Raw genomic sequence first — 17286 nt, forward strand, 5'->3', positions numbered from 1 at the left:
AATATAATCAATCTGTTTTTGGTGTTGACCATCTAGTGATGTCCATGTGTAGAGTCTTCTCTTGTGTTGTTGGAAGGGGGGTGTTTTCTATGACCAGTGCGTTCTCTTGGAAAAACTCTGTTAGCCTTTGCTCTGCTTCACTTTGTACTCCAAGGCCAAACTTTCCTGTTACTCCAGGTATCTCTTGACTTACTGCTTTTGCATTCCAGTCACCTATAATGAAAAGGACATCTTTTTTTTGGTGTTAGTTCTATAAGGTCTTGTAGAGCCTCATAGAACTGTTCAACTTCAGCTTTTTTTGCATTAGTGATTGGGACATAGGCTTGGATTACTGTGATATTGCTTGGTTTGCCTTATATAAGTTACAGGTATGCAATATAGGAAGCATCACTATGAACAAAGCTAGTGGAAGTGATGGAATTCCAGTTGAAATATTTCAAATCCTGAAAAATGACTCTGTGAAAGTGCTGCACTCAATATGCCAGCAAATTTGGGAAACTCAGCAGTGGCCACAGGACTGGAAAGGTTCAGTTTTCATTCCAATCCCAAAGAAAGGCAATGCCAAAGAATGCTCAAACTACCGCACAATTGCACTCATCTCACACACTAGTAAAGTAATGCTCAAAATTCTCCAAGCCAGGCTTCAGCAATACATGAACTGTGAACTTTCAAATGTTCAAGCTGGATTTAGAAAAGGCAGAGGAACCAGAGATCAAATTGCCAACATCTGCTGGATCATCAAAAGAGCAAGAGAGTTCTAGATAAACATCTATTTCTGCTTCATTGACTATGCCAAAGACTTTGACTGTGTGGATCACAACAAATTGTGGAAAATTCTGAAAGAGATGGGAATACCAGACCACCTGATCTGCCTCTTGAGATATTTGTATGCAGGCCAGGAAGCAACAGTTAGAACTGGACATGGAACAACAGACTGGTTCCAAATAGGAAAAGGAGTACGTCAAGGCTATATATTATCACCTTGCTTATTTAACTTCTATGCAGAGTACATCATGAGAAAGGCTGGGCTGGAGGAAGCACAAGCTGGAATCAAGATTTCTGGGAGAAATATCGATAACCTCAGATATGCAGATGACACCACCCTTATGGCAGAAAGTGAAGAGGACCTAAATAGTCTCTTGATGAAAGTGAAAGAGGAGAGTGAAAAAGTTGGCTTAAAGCTCAACATTCAGAAAACTAAGGTCATAGCATCTGGCCCCATGACTTCATGGGAAATAGATGGAGAAACTGGAAATAGTGTCCCACTTTATTTTGGGGGGGCTCCAAAATCACTGCAGATGGCGACTGCAGCCATGAAATTAAAAGACGCTTACTCCTTGGAAGGAAAGTTATGACCAACCTAGATAGTGTATTGAAAAACAGAGACATTACTTTGCCAACTAAGGTCCGTCTAGTCAAGGCTATGGTTTTTCCAGTGGTCATGTATGGATGCGAGAGTTGGACTGTGAAGAAAGCTGAGCGCCAAAGAATTGATGCTTTTGAACTGTCGTGTTGGAGAAGACTCTTGAGAGTCCCTTGGACTGCAAGGAGATCCAACCAGTCCATTCTAAAAGAGATTGGTCCTGGGTGTTCTTTGGAAGCAATGATGCTAAAGCTGAAACTCCAGTACTTTGGCCACCTCATGCGAAGAGTTGACTCACTGGAAAAGACTCTGATGCTGGGAGGGATTGAGGTCAGGAGGAGAAGGGGACGACAGAGGATGAGATGACTTGATGACATACCTGATTCAATGGACGTGAGTTTGAGTGAACTCCAGGAGCTGGTGATGCACAAGGAGACCTGGCATGCTGCGATTCATGGGGTCGCAAGGAGTCGAACACGACTGAGCGACTGAACTGAACTGAACTGAACTGATATTCCCCGTGTTGCACAATATATCCTTGTATTTTTTAATGAAAATATTCAAGTTTTTAATCCATTTTGAGTTGACTTGTGTGGTGTAAGATAATGCTCCCATTTAATTGTGTTCCATGTGAATATCTAGACTTCCCAACACTTTTTAATTCTGTTCCATGTGAATATCTAGACTTCCCAACACTATCTGCTGAAGAGACAATCCTTTCTCCATTATGTATCCTTGGCATCTTTCTCAATGAATTGTTCTCCATGTAAGTTTGGGTTTATTTCTTCACTCTTCTGTTCCACTCGTCTATATTTCTGTCTTTATGACAGTACCATACTTTTTTTTTTTATACCTTCATAATGAATTTTGAAATCAAGAAGTGTGATGCCTTCAGAGCTTTTTTCTTTCTAGGATTGGCTTGGCTATTTATGTTCCTTTTTGGCTCCATATGAATTGTAAAATTGTTTTTTCTATTTCTCTAAAAATGTCTTTGGGTGGTGGACGTTTAGAGGCAGCAGACCCTGCAGCTTGTGTGCCGCCTCCAGTGGATGCTTGAGCCTGCTGTGTAGCTTTCTCCCTTTGTCTCATAATCATGTCCACAATGAGAATGCTAATTCACTGGCTCCCCGCCTCAACAGATTCAAGAACAAAGCGAAAGACAGTACAGAAATGAGGTGTCACCGAATAGAAGTTAATGTGGAGCTAAGGAAAGCTAAGAAGGATGACCAGATGCTGAAAAGGAGAAATGTCAGCTCCTTTCCTGATGATGCTACTTCTCCACTGCAGGAAAACTGCAACAACCAGGGCACTGTAAATTGGTCTGTTGATGATATTGTCAAAGGCATAAACAGCAACAATTTGGAAAGCCAGCTCCAAGCTACTCAAGCTACTATGAAACTGCTTTCTGGGGAAAAACAGCCCCCTATTGACAACATAATCTGGGCTACTTTGGTTCCAAAATTTGTGTCCTTCTTGGGAAGAACTGATTGTAGTCCCATTCAGTTCGAATCTGCTTGGGCCCTCACTAACATAGCTTCTGGGACATCAGATCAGACCAAGGCTGTGGTAGATGGAGGTGCTATCCCATCATTCATTTCTCTGTTGGCATCTCCCCATGCTCACATCAGTGAACAAGCTGTATGGGCTCTAAGAAACATGGCAGGTGATGGTTCAGTTTTCTGAGACTTGGTTATCAAGTATGGTGCAGTAGATCCGCTATTGGCACTTCTAGCTGTCCCTGATATATCATCTCTAGCATGCGGTTACTTATGTAATCTTACTGGGATGCTTTCAAATCTTTGTCGCAATAAGAATCCTGCACCCCTCTTAAAGGCTATTGAGCAGATTCTTATTACTTTAGTTCATCTCCTGCATCACGATGATCCAGAAATATTAGCTGATACCTGCTGGGCTATTTCCTACCTTGCTGATGGTCCAAATGACTGGATTGAAATGGTTGTGAAAACTGGCTTTGTACCCCAACTTGTGAAGCTTTTCTGGGCTACTGGATTGCCAACTGTGACTCCTGCGCTCAGAGCCATAGGAAATATTGTCACTGGGACAGATGAACAAACACAGGTTGTAATAGATGCAGGAGTATTTTCTGTGTTTCCAAGCCTGCTGACAAACTCCAAAACTAATATTCAGAAGGAAGCTACATGGACAATGTCAAACATCACAGCTGGCCGCCAGGACCAGATACAACAAGTTATGAATCATGGATTAGTCCCATTCCTTGTTGGCCTTCTCTCAAAGGCAGACTTTAAGAAACAAAAGGAAGCCGCATGGGCTGTGAACAACTATACAAGTGGTAGAACTGTTGAGCAGATCGTGTAACTTGTTCATTGTGGCATAATAGGACCATTGATGAACCTCCTAACTGCAAAAGATACCAAAATTGTTCTGGTTATTCTCGATGCCATTCCAAATATATTTTGGGCTGCTGAGAAACTAGGTGAAACTGAGAAACTTAGTATAATGATTGAAGAATGTGGAGGTTTGGACAAAATTGGAGCTCTACAAAACCATGAAAATGAGTCTGTGTACAAAGCTTCATTAAACTTAATGGAGAAGTATTTCTCTGTAGAGGAAGAGGAAGATCAAAATGTTGTGTCAGAAACTACCTCTGAAGGCTATACATTCCAAGTGCAGGATGACTCTGCTGGGATGTTCAACTTTTAGATGTACATCTGAGGCTTAAAGTTGTTCATTGTGTACTATGTTTGGTATAAGTTTGTCTTACTGTTTCTCTACTAAGGACTCTTTTTAAATGTGGTTTGTTATTGTAGCCATTTTTACAACAAAACTATACTTGAACAGTTCCAAACTGTACATACTGTATGAAGCTTCTCCTCTCAATGGGTTTCTTATTTCTATGTAGAATTTCATATTTTGCAGTGTCCTGTAAATAAAGATTAAATTCCACCCTTTTCAAAAAATAAATAAATAAAATGTCTTTGGATTTTTGATATTGCATCAAGTCTGCAGATTTCTTTGGGGAGAAACATTTTAACATTTTAACAATATTAAGTTGCAATCCATGAACACAATTCATCTTTCCATTTGCTTGAGTCCTGTTTAATCACTTTCAGCAATATTTTGTTGTTTTCAGTACATGAGCCTTTCACCTCTTTGGTTAAATTTATTTCTAAAAATTTTTTTCTTAGTGGTACTATGACATAAAATGATTATTTTCCTAATTTCCTTTTCAGATAGTTTTTCACTAATGTATATAAATGCAAATGATTTTGTTTGTTGATTTTGTACTCTGTGATTGTGTGGATGCTCAGTTGGTTCAGTCATGTCTGACTCTTTGCGACCCTATGGACTACAGCCCACCAGGCTCCTCTATCCATTGGATTCTCCAGGCAAAAATACTGGAATGGGCTGCCATGCCCTCCTTCAGGGCATCTTCCTGACCCAGGGATTGAACCCACATCTCCTACACTGCAGGCAGATTCTTTACCAAAGAATCACTGGGGAAGCCCCTTTGCATCCTATAACTTTAGTTAATTCATTTTTAGTTCTAATAGTTTTTTAAAATGATATTTTGGGGGTTATATATATAAGATCATGCCATTTTGCAAAAAGAGTTAGTTTTGCTTCTTACTTTCCAATTTGGATAACTTGTATTTCTTTTTTGCCTAATTACTGTGGCTAGGACTTTCAATACTGTGTTAAATGGAAGTAGTGAGAGGTAAGCATCCTTGTCTTAATCCTGCTTTTAAAGGAAAAACGTTCAGCTTTTTACCATTGTGTATGATGTTATCTGTAGGTTTTTCATATGTAATCTTTATTATGTAGAGGTATCTTCCATTTGCTCCTAGTTTGCTGGAAGTTTTTAAGATGAAACTGTTGAATTTTGACAACTGCTTTTTCTCCATCTATTGGTACGGTCTTGTGGTGTTATCTTCTGTTCTTTGGATGTTGATGTATTATTTGAGTATATTACATGGAACCACCCTCATATTCCAGGGATAAATCCCACTTGGTCATGGTATATGAACCTTTTAGTTTGCAGACATCATAGCTCCCACTCCTATCCACTATAGAACATGTGGATGAAAAAGCCAAACTCTCTGCTTCCCCCTGGATAGGGAAACAGTCAAGCTGTATGTACAATGCCCCCAACTTCTCCAAGACCCCCATCCAGAGTACTTACCTCTGTCCTGCCAGTCTCAGCTAGGTCCACCACAGTAAGCAGCCTGGGGGAGAATGGAAATGGAAGCCTGGGCTGGCAGACACCATAGGTCACTCTGCTGGCTCACCACAAATTGACCTGACAAAACCACAGGTGCCACCTTCTCCTTGGGGAGTCATAGGGTTGATAGAGAATCCCAGAATCTGGCTGGGTTGATTGGTAGGAGTTGTCTCCTGTACAAGTTAGTGTGAAGACCAGGAGAGGTGTCTACTTTGTCCAATGCAAAGATATGAACATGCAGAGAGAGACAAAAAAAAAATGAAAACTCAATCAAAGACGTTCCAAGCAAAGGAACAAGATCAATCTACAAAAATCAACCCAAATGAAAGGACGTGATATGATTTACCTGACAGAAAATTCAAAATAGGTGTCATTAAAATGCTCACTGAGGTCAAGAGAATTGTAAGTGAGAATTGCAACAAAGAGATAGAAAATATTTTTTTAAAGCCAAATACAAATTAAGGAGCTAAGGATTGTAATAATTAGGTGAAAAAAATCATTATAGGGGTTCAACAACAAACTAGATCAAACAAAAAAAAGGATCAGTAAACTTCAAGACAATTCATTAGAAATAACTCAGAGTAACAAGAATAAAAAAGAAAAAAGTAAAGGGACTTATGGAAAACCATTAAGACATCCAATATAAACACTATCGAAGTTCCAAAAGGAGAAAAGAGAAAGGACCAGAAACCTTATTCAAAGAAATAATGAGTGAAAAAAGCCCCATATCTTGAGAAGGAAACAGATATCCAGATGTAAAAGTAGCCAAATCATCAAATAAGATGAATCCCCTAAAATCCACAACGAGACACTTAATAATCAAGTTGTCAAAAGTCAAAACAAAGAGAAAGGGGCGGTCCTAAGATGGCAGAGGAATAGGACGGGGAGACCACTTTCTCCCCCACAAATTCATCAAAAGAACATTTAAATGCTGAGCAATTCCACAAAATAACTCCTGATTGCTGGCAGAAGACATCAGGCACCCAGAAAGGCAGCCCATTGTCTTCGAACGGAGGTAGGACAAAATGTAAAAGATAAAAAGAGAGACAAAAGGGGTAGGGATGGAGATCCATCCCGGGAAGGGAGTCTTAAAAAAAGAGAAGTTTCCAAACACCAGAAAACACTCTCACTGGTGGGTCTGTGGTGAGTCTTGGAATCTCAAAGGGCAACATAACTGGGAGGAAAAAGAAAGAAATAAATAATAAAACCCCACATATTATGTGCCTACTGGCAACTCCCAGGGGAGAAGCAGCCCAGATGCTCACATCCACCACTTGCAAGCGGAGGCTGGACAGGGAGGTGCGGGCTGCATTGCTTAGGGTAAGGACTGGGCCTGAATGCCCTGAGGGCAATCTGAGGGAACTAACTTGAGACAACAACCCAAACTGTGGGATAGCCAGAGAGAGAGAAAAAAAAAAAAACAACGAGAGAGAGAGAGAGAGAGAGAGAGAGAGAGAGAGAGAGAGAGAGAGAGAGAGAGAGAGAGAGAGAGAGAACAATCCTGAGAAAAGCCCTAAGACAATGCCAGGCCCACTCACAGAACAAAGGACTCAGCAGAGCTAGCTAGCTGCAGACTGGCCCATCCCCCACTGGAGACAGGCAGGCAAGGGCAGACAGAGCCAGAAGGCAGCAATTGTGGTCCCAGAGAGGTAACCTCTACCAAACTGGAAGCAGGCTTCATTGCAAACAAAGACTTTTTGGAATTCTGGACGGTTGACATTCTCTGGGCCGGTCACAGCCAGAGATCAGCTCCTCAGAAGAGACACATGGCACACCTGAGAAGGTGCACCAGTTGTACACCCAGAAAACCAAGTGGCTGGGATGGGGGAGGTGATAAGATGCCTCCCCCACCTGGGGTGACTGTGTTCACCAAACACCTGGGCACCTGAGCTGCTTGGATTTGGGAAGGGAACAAAACGCAGGCCCAACCGAGTATATGCCTTTGTAGAGTACCCGAAAACCTCAACCTCAGCGGCTTAGACCTGGGAAGTGCACGAAACCCAGGGCCCACCTCAGACAGTTCCCAGCAGAGCAACCTAGAGCTTGAGAAGTGTAGACCTTGAAAGCACACACACCATGAGCGAGCGGGGGCAAACCCAGTGCAGCTGAAACACTGTGAGCACTCCCCACACACGCCAGTGATACTTGTTTGCGGTGTTCCTCCCTCCTCACAGCACGACTGAACAAGTGAGCCTAAAAAAGTGACCACCATCGCCCCCTTGTGTCAGGGCGGAAATTAGACACTGAAGAGACCAGCAAACAGAAGCTAAAATAAACAGAGGGAACCACATTGGAAGTGACAGGTGCAACACATTAAAACCCTGTAGTTAGCACTGACTACATAGGAAGGGGCCTATAGATCTTGAGAAGTATAAGCTGGATCAAGGAATTATCTGAAAATGAACTGAACCCATACTGTCCACAACAGCTCCAGAGAAAGTCCTAGATGTATTTTTACTATTATCATTTTTAAATGAAAATTGTTTTTAAATTTTAAGTCCTCTATTACTCTTTTAATTTTCATTTTTATAACCTACAATTACCTTCCCCCCAAAAAACCTTATTTTTAAAGCAAACTTCATATATATATTATAATTTTTGTGACTCTGTTTTGGTTTTTTAATATTGTATTTTGGAGACTCTAACCTGCACTCTTGGAGAAGACAATGGCAACCCACTCCAGTACTCTTGCCTGGAGAATTCCAGGGATGGCAGAGCCTGGTGGGCTGCCATCTATGGGGTCGCACAGAGTTGGACATGACTGAAGTGACTTAGCAGCAGCAGCAACCTCTACTCTAGATTTTTAATCTTTGATTTTTGGTATTTGTTATCAATTTTGTACCTTTAAGAACCCAATCTTCAGTACCCATTTTTATTTGAGAGTGAGATTACTGGCTTGATTGTTCTTCCCCCTTTGGACTCTCCTTTTTCTCCACCAGGTCGCCTTTATCTCCTCCCTCCCCTTTCTCTTCTCTACCCAACTCTGTGAATCTCTTTGTGTGTTCTGGGCTGTGGAGAATGCTTAGGGAACTAATTACTGACTGTATCTGTCTTGCTCCTTTTGATTCCCCCTTTTCCCCTTCTTGCCACCTCTGTCTGCTTCCTCCCTCTTCTCTTCTCTGTGTAACTCTGAACATCTCTGAGGGATCCAGACTGTGGAGAGCACATAGGGAAGTGATTACTGGCTAGCTGGCTTTCTCCCTGTTTGATACCCCCTCTTCTCCTCCTGGTCACTTCTATCTCTGTCCTCCCTCTTCTCTTCTCCATGTAACACTGTGAACCTCTCTGAGTGTCCCTCACTGTGGAGAAACTTTTCATCATTAACCAAGATATTTTATCATCGGTGCTGTATAGATGGAGAAGTCTTGAGGCTACTGTAAGAATAAGACTGAAAACCAGAGGCAGGAGGCTTAAGTCCCAAACCTGAGAACATCAGAGTACTCCTGACTCCAGGGAACATTAATTGATAAGAGCTCATCAAAAGCCTCTATATCTACACTGAAACCAAGCACCACCGAAGAGCCAAAAAGTTCCAGAGCAAGACATACCATGCAAATTCTCCCTCAACACAGGAACATAGCCCTGCGCTTTAATATACAGGCTGCTCAAAGTCACACCAAACCCACTGACATCTCAAAACTCACTACTGGAGACTTCATTGCACCCAGAGAGAAGAAATCCAGCTTCACCCCTCAAAACACCAACACAAGCTTCCCTAACCAGGAAACCTTGAAGAGTCACCATCCAAACCCACCCACAGTGAGGAACCTCCAAAATAAAAAGGAACCACAAAATGCCAGAATACCGAAAGGCCACCCCCAAACACAGCAATATAAACAAGATGAAAAGGCAGAGAAATACTCAGCAGGTAAGTGAACAGAACAAATGCCCACCAAATGAAATAAATGAGGAAGAGTTAGGGAATCAACCTGGTAAAGAATTCAGAATAATGATAGTGAAAATGATCCAAAATCTTGAAAACAAAATGGAGTTACAGATAAATATCCTGGAGACAAGGATTGAGAAGATGCAAGAAAGGTTTAACAAGAACCTAGAAGAAATAAAAAATGCAATATCTAATGAGTAATGCAATAAATGAGATAAAAAACACTCAGGAGGGAACCAACAGTAGAATAATGGAGGCATAAGATAGGATAAATGAGGTAGAAGATAGAATGGTAGAAACAAATGAAGCAGAGAGGAAAAAAGAAAAAAAAAGAATTAAAAGACATGAGGACAACCTCAGAGACATCTGGGCCAATGTTAATAGCCCCAACATTCGAATCATAGGACTCTCTGAAGACAAAAAGAAAGACCATGAGAAAATACTTGAGGAGATAATAGTTGAAAACTTCCCTAAAATGGGGAAGGAAATAGTCACCCAAGTCCAAGAAACCCAGAGAGTCCCAATCAGGATAAACCCAAGGTGAAACACCCCAAGACACATATTAATCAAATTAACAAAGATCAAACACAAAGAACAAATATTAAAAGCAGCAAGGGGAAAACAACAAATAATACACAAGGGGATTCCCATAAGGATAACAGCTGATCTTTCAATAGAAACTCTTCAGGCCAGGAGGGAATGGCAGGACGTACTTAAAGTGATGAAAGAGAAAAACCTACAACCCAGAGTACTGTACCTAGCAAGGATCTCATTCAAATATGAAGGAAAATTCAAAAGCTTTATAGACAAGCAAAAGCTGAGAGAATTCAGCACCACCAAACCAGCTCTCCAATAAATGCTAAAGGATCTTCTCTAGACAGGAAACACAGAAAGGGTGTATAAACTCGAACCCAAAACAATAAAGTAAATGACAATGGGATCATACTTATCAATAATTACCTTAAACATAAATGGGTTGAATGCCCTAGCCAAAAAACAAAAACTGGGTGAATGGATACAAAAACAAGACTCCTACATATGTTGTCTACAGGAGACCCACCTCAAAACAAGGGACACATATAAACTGAAATTGAATAGTTGGAAAAGACATTTCATGCAAATGGAGACCAAAAGAAAGCAGGAGTAGCAATACTCATATCAGATAATATAGACTTTGAAATAAAGGCTGTGAAAAGAGACAAAGAAGGACACTACATAATGATCAAAGGATCAATCCAAGAATATATAACAATTATAAATATATATGCACCCAACATAGGAGCACCACAATATGTAAGGCAAATGCTAACATGTATTAAAGGGGAAATAACAGTAACACAGTAATAGTGGGAGACTTTAATACCCCACTCATGCCTATGGATAGATCAACCAAACAGAAAATTAGCAAGGAGACACACACTTTAAATGATACAATGGACCAGTTAGACTTAATTGATATTTATAGGACATTTCACCCCAAAACAATGAATTTTCCTTTTTCTCAAGTGCACACGGAACCTTCTCCAGGATAGATCACATCCTGGGCCATAAATCTAGCCTTGGTAAATTCAAAAAACCTGAAATCATTCCAAGCATATTTTCTGACCACAAGGCAGTAAGATTAGATCTCAATTACAGGAGAAAAACTATTAAAAATGCCAACATATGGGGGCTGAAAAACACACTGCTGAATAACCAACAAACCACAGAAGAAATAAAAGAAGAAATCAAAATATGCATAAAAACGGACGAAAATGAAAACACAACAACCCAAAACCTATGGCACACTGTAAAAGCAGTGCTAAGGGGAAGGTTCATAGCAATACAGACTTACCTCACAAAACAAGAAAGAAGTCAAATAAATAACCTAACTCTACACCTAAAACAACTAGAAAAGGAAGAAATAAAGAACCCCAGGGTTAGTAGAAGGAAAGAAATAAAAATTCGGGCAGAAATAAATGCAAAAGAAACAAACAGACCATAGCAAAAATCAACAAAGCTAAAAGCAGGTTCTTTGAGAAGATAAATAAAATTGACAAACCATTAGCCAGCCTCATTAAGAAACAAAGGGAGAAGAATAAAATCAACAAAATTAGAAATGAAAATGGAGAGATCATAACAGACAACACAGAAATACAAAGGAGCATAAGAGACTACTCTGAGCAACTATATGCCAATAAAATGGACAACATGGAAGAAATGGACAAATTCTTAGAAAAGTACAAGTTTCCAAAACTGAATCAGGAAGAAATAGAAAATCTTAACAGACCCATCACAAGAACGGAAATTGAAACAGTAATCAGAAATCTTCCAACAAACAAAACCCAGGACCAGACGGCTTCACAGCTGAATTCTACCAAAAATTTAGAGAAGAGCTAACACCTATCCTACTCAATCTCTTCCAGAAAATGGCAGAGGAAGGTAAACTTCCAAACTCATTCTAAGCGGCCACCATCACCCTAATACCCAAAACAGACAAAAATGGCACAAAAGAGAAAACTACAGGCCAATATCACTGATGAACATAGATGCAAAAATCCTGAACAAAATTCTAGCAATCAGAATCCAACAACACATTAAAAAGATCATACATCATGACCAAGTGGGCTTTGTCCCAGGGATGCAGGATTCTTCAATATCTGCAAGTCAATCAACATGAACACATTGAAAGATAAAAACCATATGATTATCTCAATAGATGCAGAGAAAGCCTTTGACAAAATTCAACATTTATTTATGATAAAAAGTCCTCCAGAAAGCAGGAAAATAAGGAACACACCTTAACATAATAAAAGCTATATATGACAAACCAAGAGGAAACATTATCCTCAATGGTGAAAAATTGAAAGCATTTCCCCAACAGGAACAAGACAAGGGTGCCCACTCTCAACACTACTATTCAACATAGTTTTGGAACTTTTGGCCACAGCAATCAGAGCAGAAAAAGAAATAAGAGGAATCCATATTGGAAAAGAAGAAGTAAAACTCTCACTGTTTGCAGATGACATGATCCTCTACATAGAAAACCCTAAAGATGCCACCAGAAAAATACTAGAGCCAATCATTGAATATGGTAAGGTTGCAGTATATAAAATCAACACACAAAATCCCTTGCATTCCTATAAACTAACAATGAGAAAACAGAAAGAGAAATTAAGGAAACAGTTCCATTCTCCATTGCAATGAAAAGAATAAAATATTTTGGAATATAACTACCTAAAGAAACAAAAGACCTATATATAGAAAACTATAAAACACTGGTGAAAGAAATCAAAGAGGACACCAATAGATGGAGAAATATACCATGTTAATGGATTGGAAGAATAAACATAGTGAAAAAGAGTATACTACCCAAAGCAATCTATAGATTCAATGCAATCCCTATCAAGCTACACACAGGATTTTTCAGAGAACTAGAGCAAATAATTTCACAATTTTTATGGACATACAAAAAACCTCGAATAGCCCAAGCAATCTTGAGGAAGAAGAATGGAACTAGAGGAATGAACCTGCCTGACTTCAGGCTCTACTACAGAGCAATAGTCATTAAGATAGTATGGTACTGGCACAAAGACAGAAATATAGATCAATGGAACAAAATAGAAAGCCCAGAGATAAATCCACACACCTATGGACACCTTATCTTCAACAAAGGAGGCAAGAATATACAATGGAGAAAAAACCATCTCTTTAACAAGTGGTGCTGGGAAAACTGGTCAACCACTTGTAAAAGAATGAAACTAGATCACTTTCTAACACCATACACAAAAATAAACTCAAAATGGATTGAAGATCTAAACATAAGACCAGAAACTATAAAACTCCTAGAGGAAAACATAGGCAAACACTCTCCGACCTAAATCACAGCAGGATCCTCTATGACCCACCTCCCAGAATACTGGAAATACAAGCAAAAATAAACAAATGGGATCTAATTAAACTTAAAAGCTTTTGCACAACGAAGGAAACTATAAGCAAAGTGAAAAGACAGCCTTCAGAATGGGAGAAAATAATAGCAAATGAAGCAACTGACAAAGAATTAATCTCAAAAATATACAAGCAACTCCTGCAGCTCAATTCCAGGAAAATAAAAGACCCAATAAAAAAATGGGCCAAAGACTTAAACAGACATTTTTCCAAAGAAGACATACGGATGGCTCACAAACACATGAAAAGATGCTCAACATCACTCATTATCAGAGAAATGGAAATCAAAACCACAATGAGGTACCATTTCATTCCAGTCAGAATGGCTGCTAGAGGATGTGGAGAAAAAGGAACCCTCTTACACTTGGTGGGAATGCAAACTAGTATAGCCACTATGGAGAACAGTGTGGAGATTCCTTTAAAAAGTGGAAATAGAACTGCCATATGATCCAGCAATCCCACTGCTGGACATACACACTGAGGAAACCAGAATTGAAAGAGACACGTGTACCCCAATGTTCATTGCAGCACTGTTTATAATAGCCAGGACATGGAAGCAACCTAGATGACCATCAGCAGATGAATGGATAAGAAAGCTGTGGTACAGATACACAATGGAATATTACTCAGATATTAAAAAGAATACATTTGAATCAGTTCTAATGAGGTGGATGAAACTGGAGCCTATTATACAGAGTGAAGTCAGCCAGAAAGAAAAACACCAATACAGTATACTAACGCATATATATGGAATTTAGAAAGATGGTAACGATAACCCTATATGAGAGACAGCAAAAGAGTCACAGATGTATAGAACAATCTTTTGAACTCTGTGGGAGAGGACGAGTGTGGGATGATCTGAGAGAATGGCATTGAAACATGTATATTATCATATGTGAAACGGATTGCCAGTCCAGGTTCAATGCATGAGACAGGGTGCTTCGGGCTGGTGCACTGGGTTGATCCAGAAGGATAGGATGGGGAGAAAGGTGGGGAGGGGGTTCAGCATGAAGAACTGAAGAACGCATGTACACTTGTGGCAGATTTATGTCAATGTATGGCAAAACCATTAGAATAATGTAAAGTAATTAGCCTCCAATTAAAATAAATAAATTCATATTTAAAAAAGAAGGAAAAAAAGAGAATTTTTTGGAAGTATCAAGAGCAAAGTCACTGGCAACATACAATGGAATCTCCATGAAACAATCAGTGGATTTTTTCAGCAGAAACCAGGAAGACAAGAATGGAGAAGGATGACCCGTTCTAAGTACTGAAAGAAAAAAAAAAATGCCAAGAATACTATTCCCAGTAAACCTGTTCCTCAAAATAAAGGAGAGATATTTTCCCAAACCTAAGCTGAGGAAATTCATCACCACTCAACCTACCTTATAAAAAAAATGCTATTGACAAGATATAGAACCAACCTAAGTATCCATCGAAAGAGAGGAATGTGTAAAGATGTGGTATACATACAATGGAATGTTACTCAGCCATAAAAGAGAATGAAATTTTGCCATTTGTAACAACATGGATGGACCTGGAGGGTATTATGCTTAGTGAAGTAAGTCAGACAGAGAAAAACAAATACTGTATGTTGTCAGTTAAAAGTGGAATCTAAAAAATTATTTAAAATAGCTATAAAATATGTTTAAAGATACACATAGGAACAAATGTAAATTGTGACAACAATAAATTGGGAGAGAAGTTAAAGCAAATGGTTTTTGTCTATGATTGAACTTAAGTTATTAATAAGTTAGGCTGTTATATCTTATGTAACTCCCAAGGTAACCACAAAACATAAATATCTCTAGAATTTACCTAAAAGAAAAATAGAATTGAATCAAAGCATGCCAATAAAAAAAAATCAGCAAAACACTAAAGGAGACATCACAGTTCTTAATATATCATTTTTATAGGTTCTCTTTTACACTTTCTATACAAGGTATACTTTTTTATACAAGATGGTATAATTTTTTAATGCAAGACCTGCCTTTCCTGATCCACACATCTACCAGGAATTGTTTAAGATTTACAGGAGAGGTTTTATAATCAGAAGTAAACTAACTTCATAAGGCTGGCAATATGTATTTGAAAAGTCATTCAAAAATATTGGAAGAATGGGGAGTAAATAGTAAATATGATAAGATATAGATCTGAAAAATATCCAAGTAGACATTTTGAGGTCATTGGAAACAACAGAATGAAGTCAAGGTATACATCTGAAACGTGATACAGCTATTCAGTTGGAAAGAAAAGTGAATCACACTATTTGTTTAGAACATTGGTTATCCTTTAAATTAATAGATTTTTTTCACAAGAAATTTAAAATTACAATGCAATGTTAATAAGCATAATCAATTTAACTTGAATTAAAGAAATGTTGAGTTCATGGCACAAAAGGATTGTCAAAGAGTTCATCAGAGTATTAAGCATTAATAGAAAATTGTATCAGAGTTACCCAGCTCAGCCATAAAGTATGATTTTTGGTCCACAGGTTTAATCTGGTATTGCAGGTGAGACAGAGGAATATAATCTGGATGAGTCTCTACTATAAGAGATGACTACAATCTGGATTAATCTAAGGACCTGGGATATAGAAAAAATTGACTTGATCTCACTTAGGTTCCAATCTTGGCTCCTGCACTTTATCCATCACCTGTGTGACATTATCAAGTTAATTTCATTACATCTGTTTTTCTATCTATAAAGTGGGGTTAACAAAATAGAGTCTGCTTCCTAAGGTTGTTGAAAGGCTTAAATGAGATAACTGAAGCATATTGCATGGAAAGTAGAGTTAATAATTTAATAAGAAATTAACTCTTCTGCCTTCTCTCAACTCTACTACTTTCATGTGGCTATAAATTAGGTTCCTAAGTTTCAATTTTCTCACCTGTAAAACAGGAATTATAATACGGAGTCTAACTGCTTCACAATGCTGAATGAGATAACCTATATAAAAGCGTTCTGAACAGGTATTATGTATATGCATGTGAAGGATATTCACTGATACATGCAATTGGTTAACTGCTTCCTGTACTTTTTAGTTAAAGTGAAAGTCGCTCAGACATGTCTGACTCTTTGCAACCCCATGGACTATGCCGTCCATGGAATTCTCCAGGCCAGAATACTGAAGTGGGTGGCCTTTCCCTTCTCCAGGGGATCGTCCCAACCCAGGGATTGAACCCAGTTCTCCTGCATTGCAGGCATATTCTTTACCAGCTGAGCCACAAGAGAAGCACACTTAGGGCTCATCTCAAATATATAAATCAAAAGAATAAATATCAATATCTTAGGAATCAGTGAACTAAAATGGACGGGAATGGGCGAATTTAATCTGGATGACCATTATATCTACTACTGTGGGCAAGAATCCCATAGAAGAAATGGAGTAGCCCTCATAATCAGCAAGAGTCTGAAATGCAGTACTTGGGTGCAACCTCAAAAATGTCAGAATGATCTCGGTTCATTTCCAAGGAAAGCCATTCAACATCATAGTAATCCAAGCCTATGATCCTACCATCAATGCCAAAGAAGCAGAAGTTGATCAGTTTTATAAAGACCTAGAAGACCTCCTAGAACTAAGATCAAAAAGAGATGTTCTATTTATCATTGAGAATTGGACTGCAAAAATAGGAAGTCAAGAGATACTTGGAATAACAGGCAAGCTTGGCCTTGGAGAACAAAATGAAGCAGGGCAATGGCTAACTGAATTCCGCCAAGAGAATGCACTGGTCATATCAAATACCCTTTTCCAGCAACACAAGAGATGACTTTATACATGGACATCACCAAACAGTCAATACCAAAATCAAATTGATTACATTCTTTGTAGCTGAAGATGGAGAAGTTGTATACAGTAAGCAAAAAGACAAGACCTGGAGTTGACTGTGGCTCAGATCATCAGCTTCT

The 17286-nt window shown here is 39.0% G+C and overlaps 1 pseudogene; it reads left to right on the top strand.

The window, feature by feature from the left end:
• Positions 1–4045, top strand: part of LOC102180383 — a 5986-nt pseudogene extending 1941 nt beyond the window's left edge.
• The last annotated feature ends 13241 nt before the right edge of the window (positions 4046–17286 follow it).

This window comes from Capra hircus, assembly GCF_001704415.2.
Source record: "Capra hircus breed San Clemente chromosome X unlocalized genomic scaffold, ASM170441v1, whole genome shotgun sequence".
In the NCBI taxonomy this organism is placed as follows: domain Eukaryota; kingdom Metazoa; phylum Chordata; class Mammalia; order Artiodactyla; family Bovidae; genus Capra; species Capra hircus.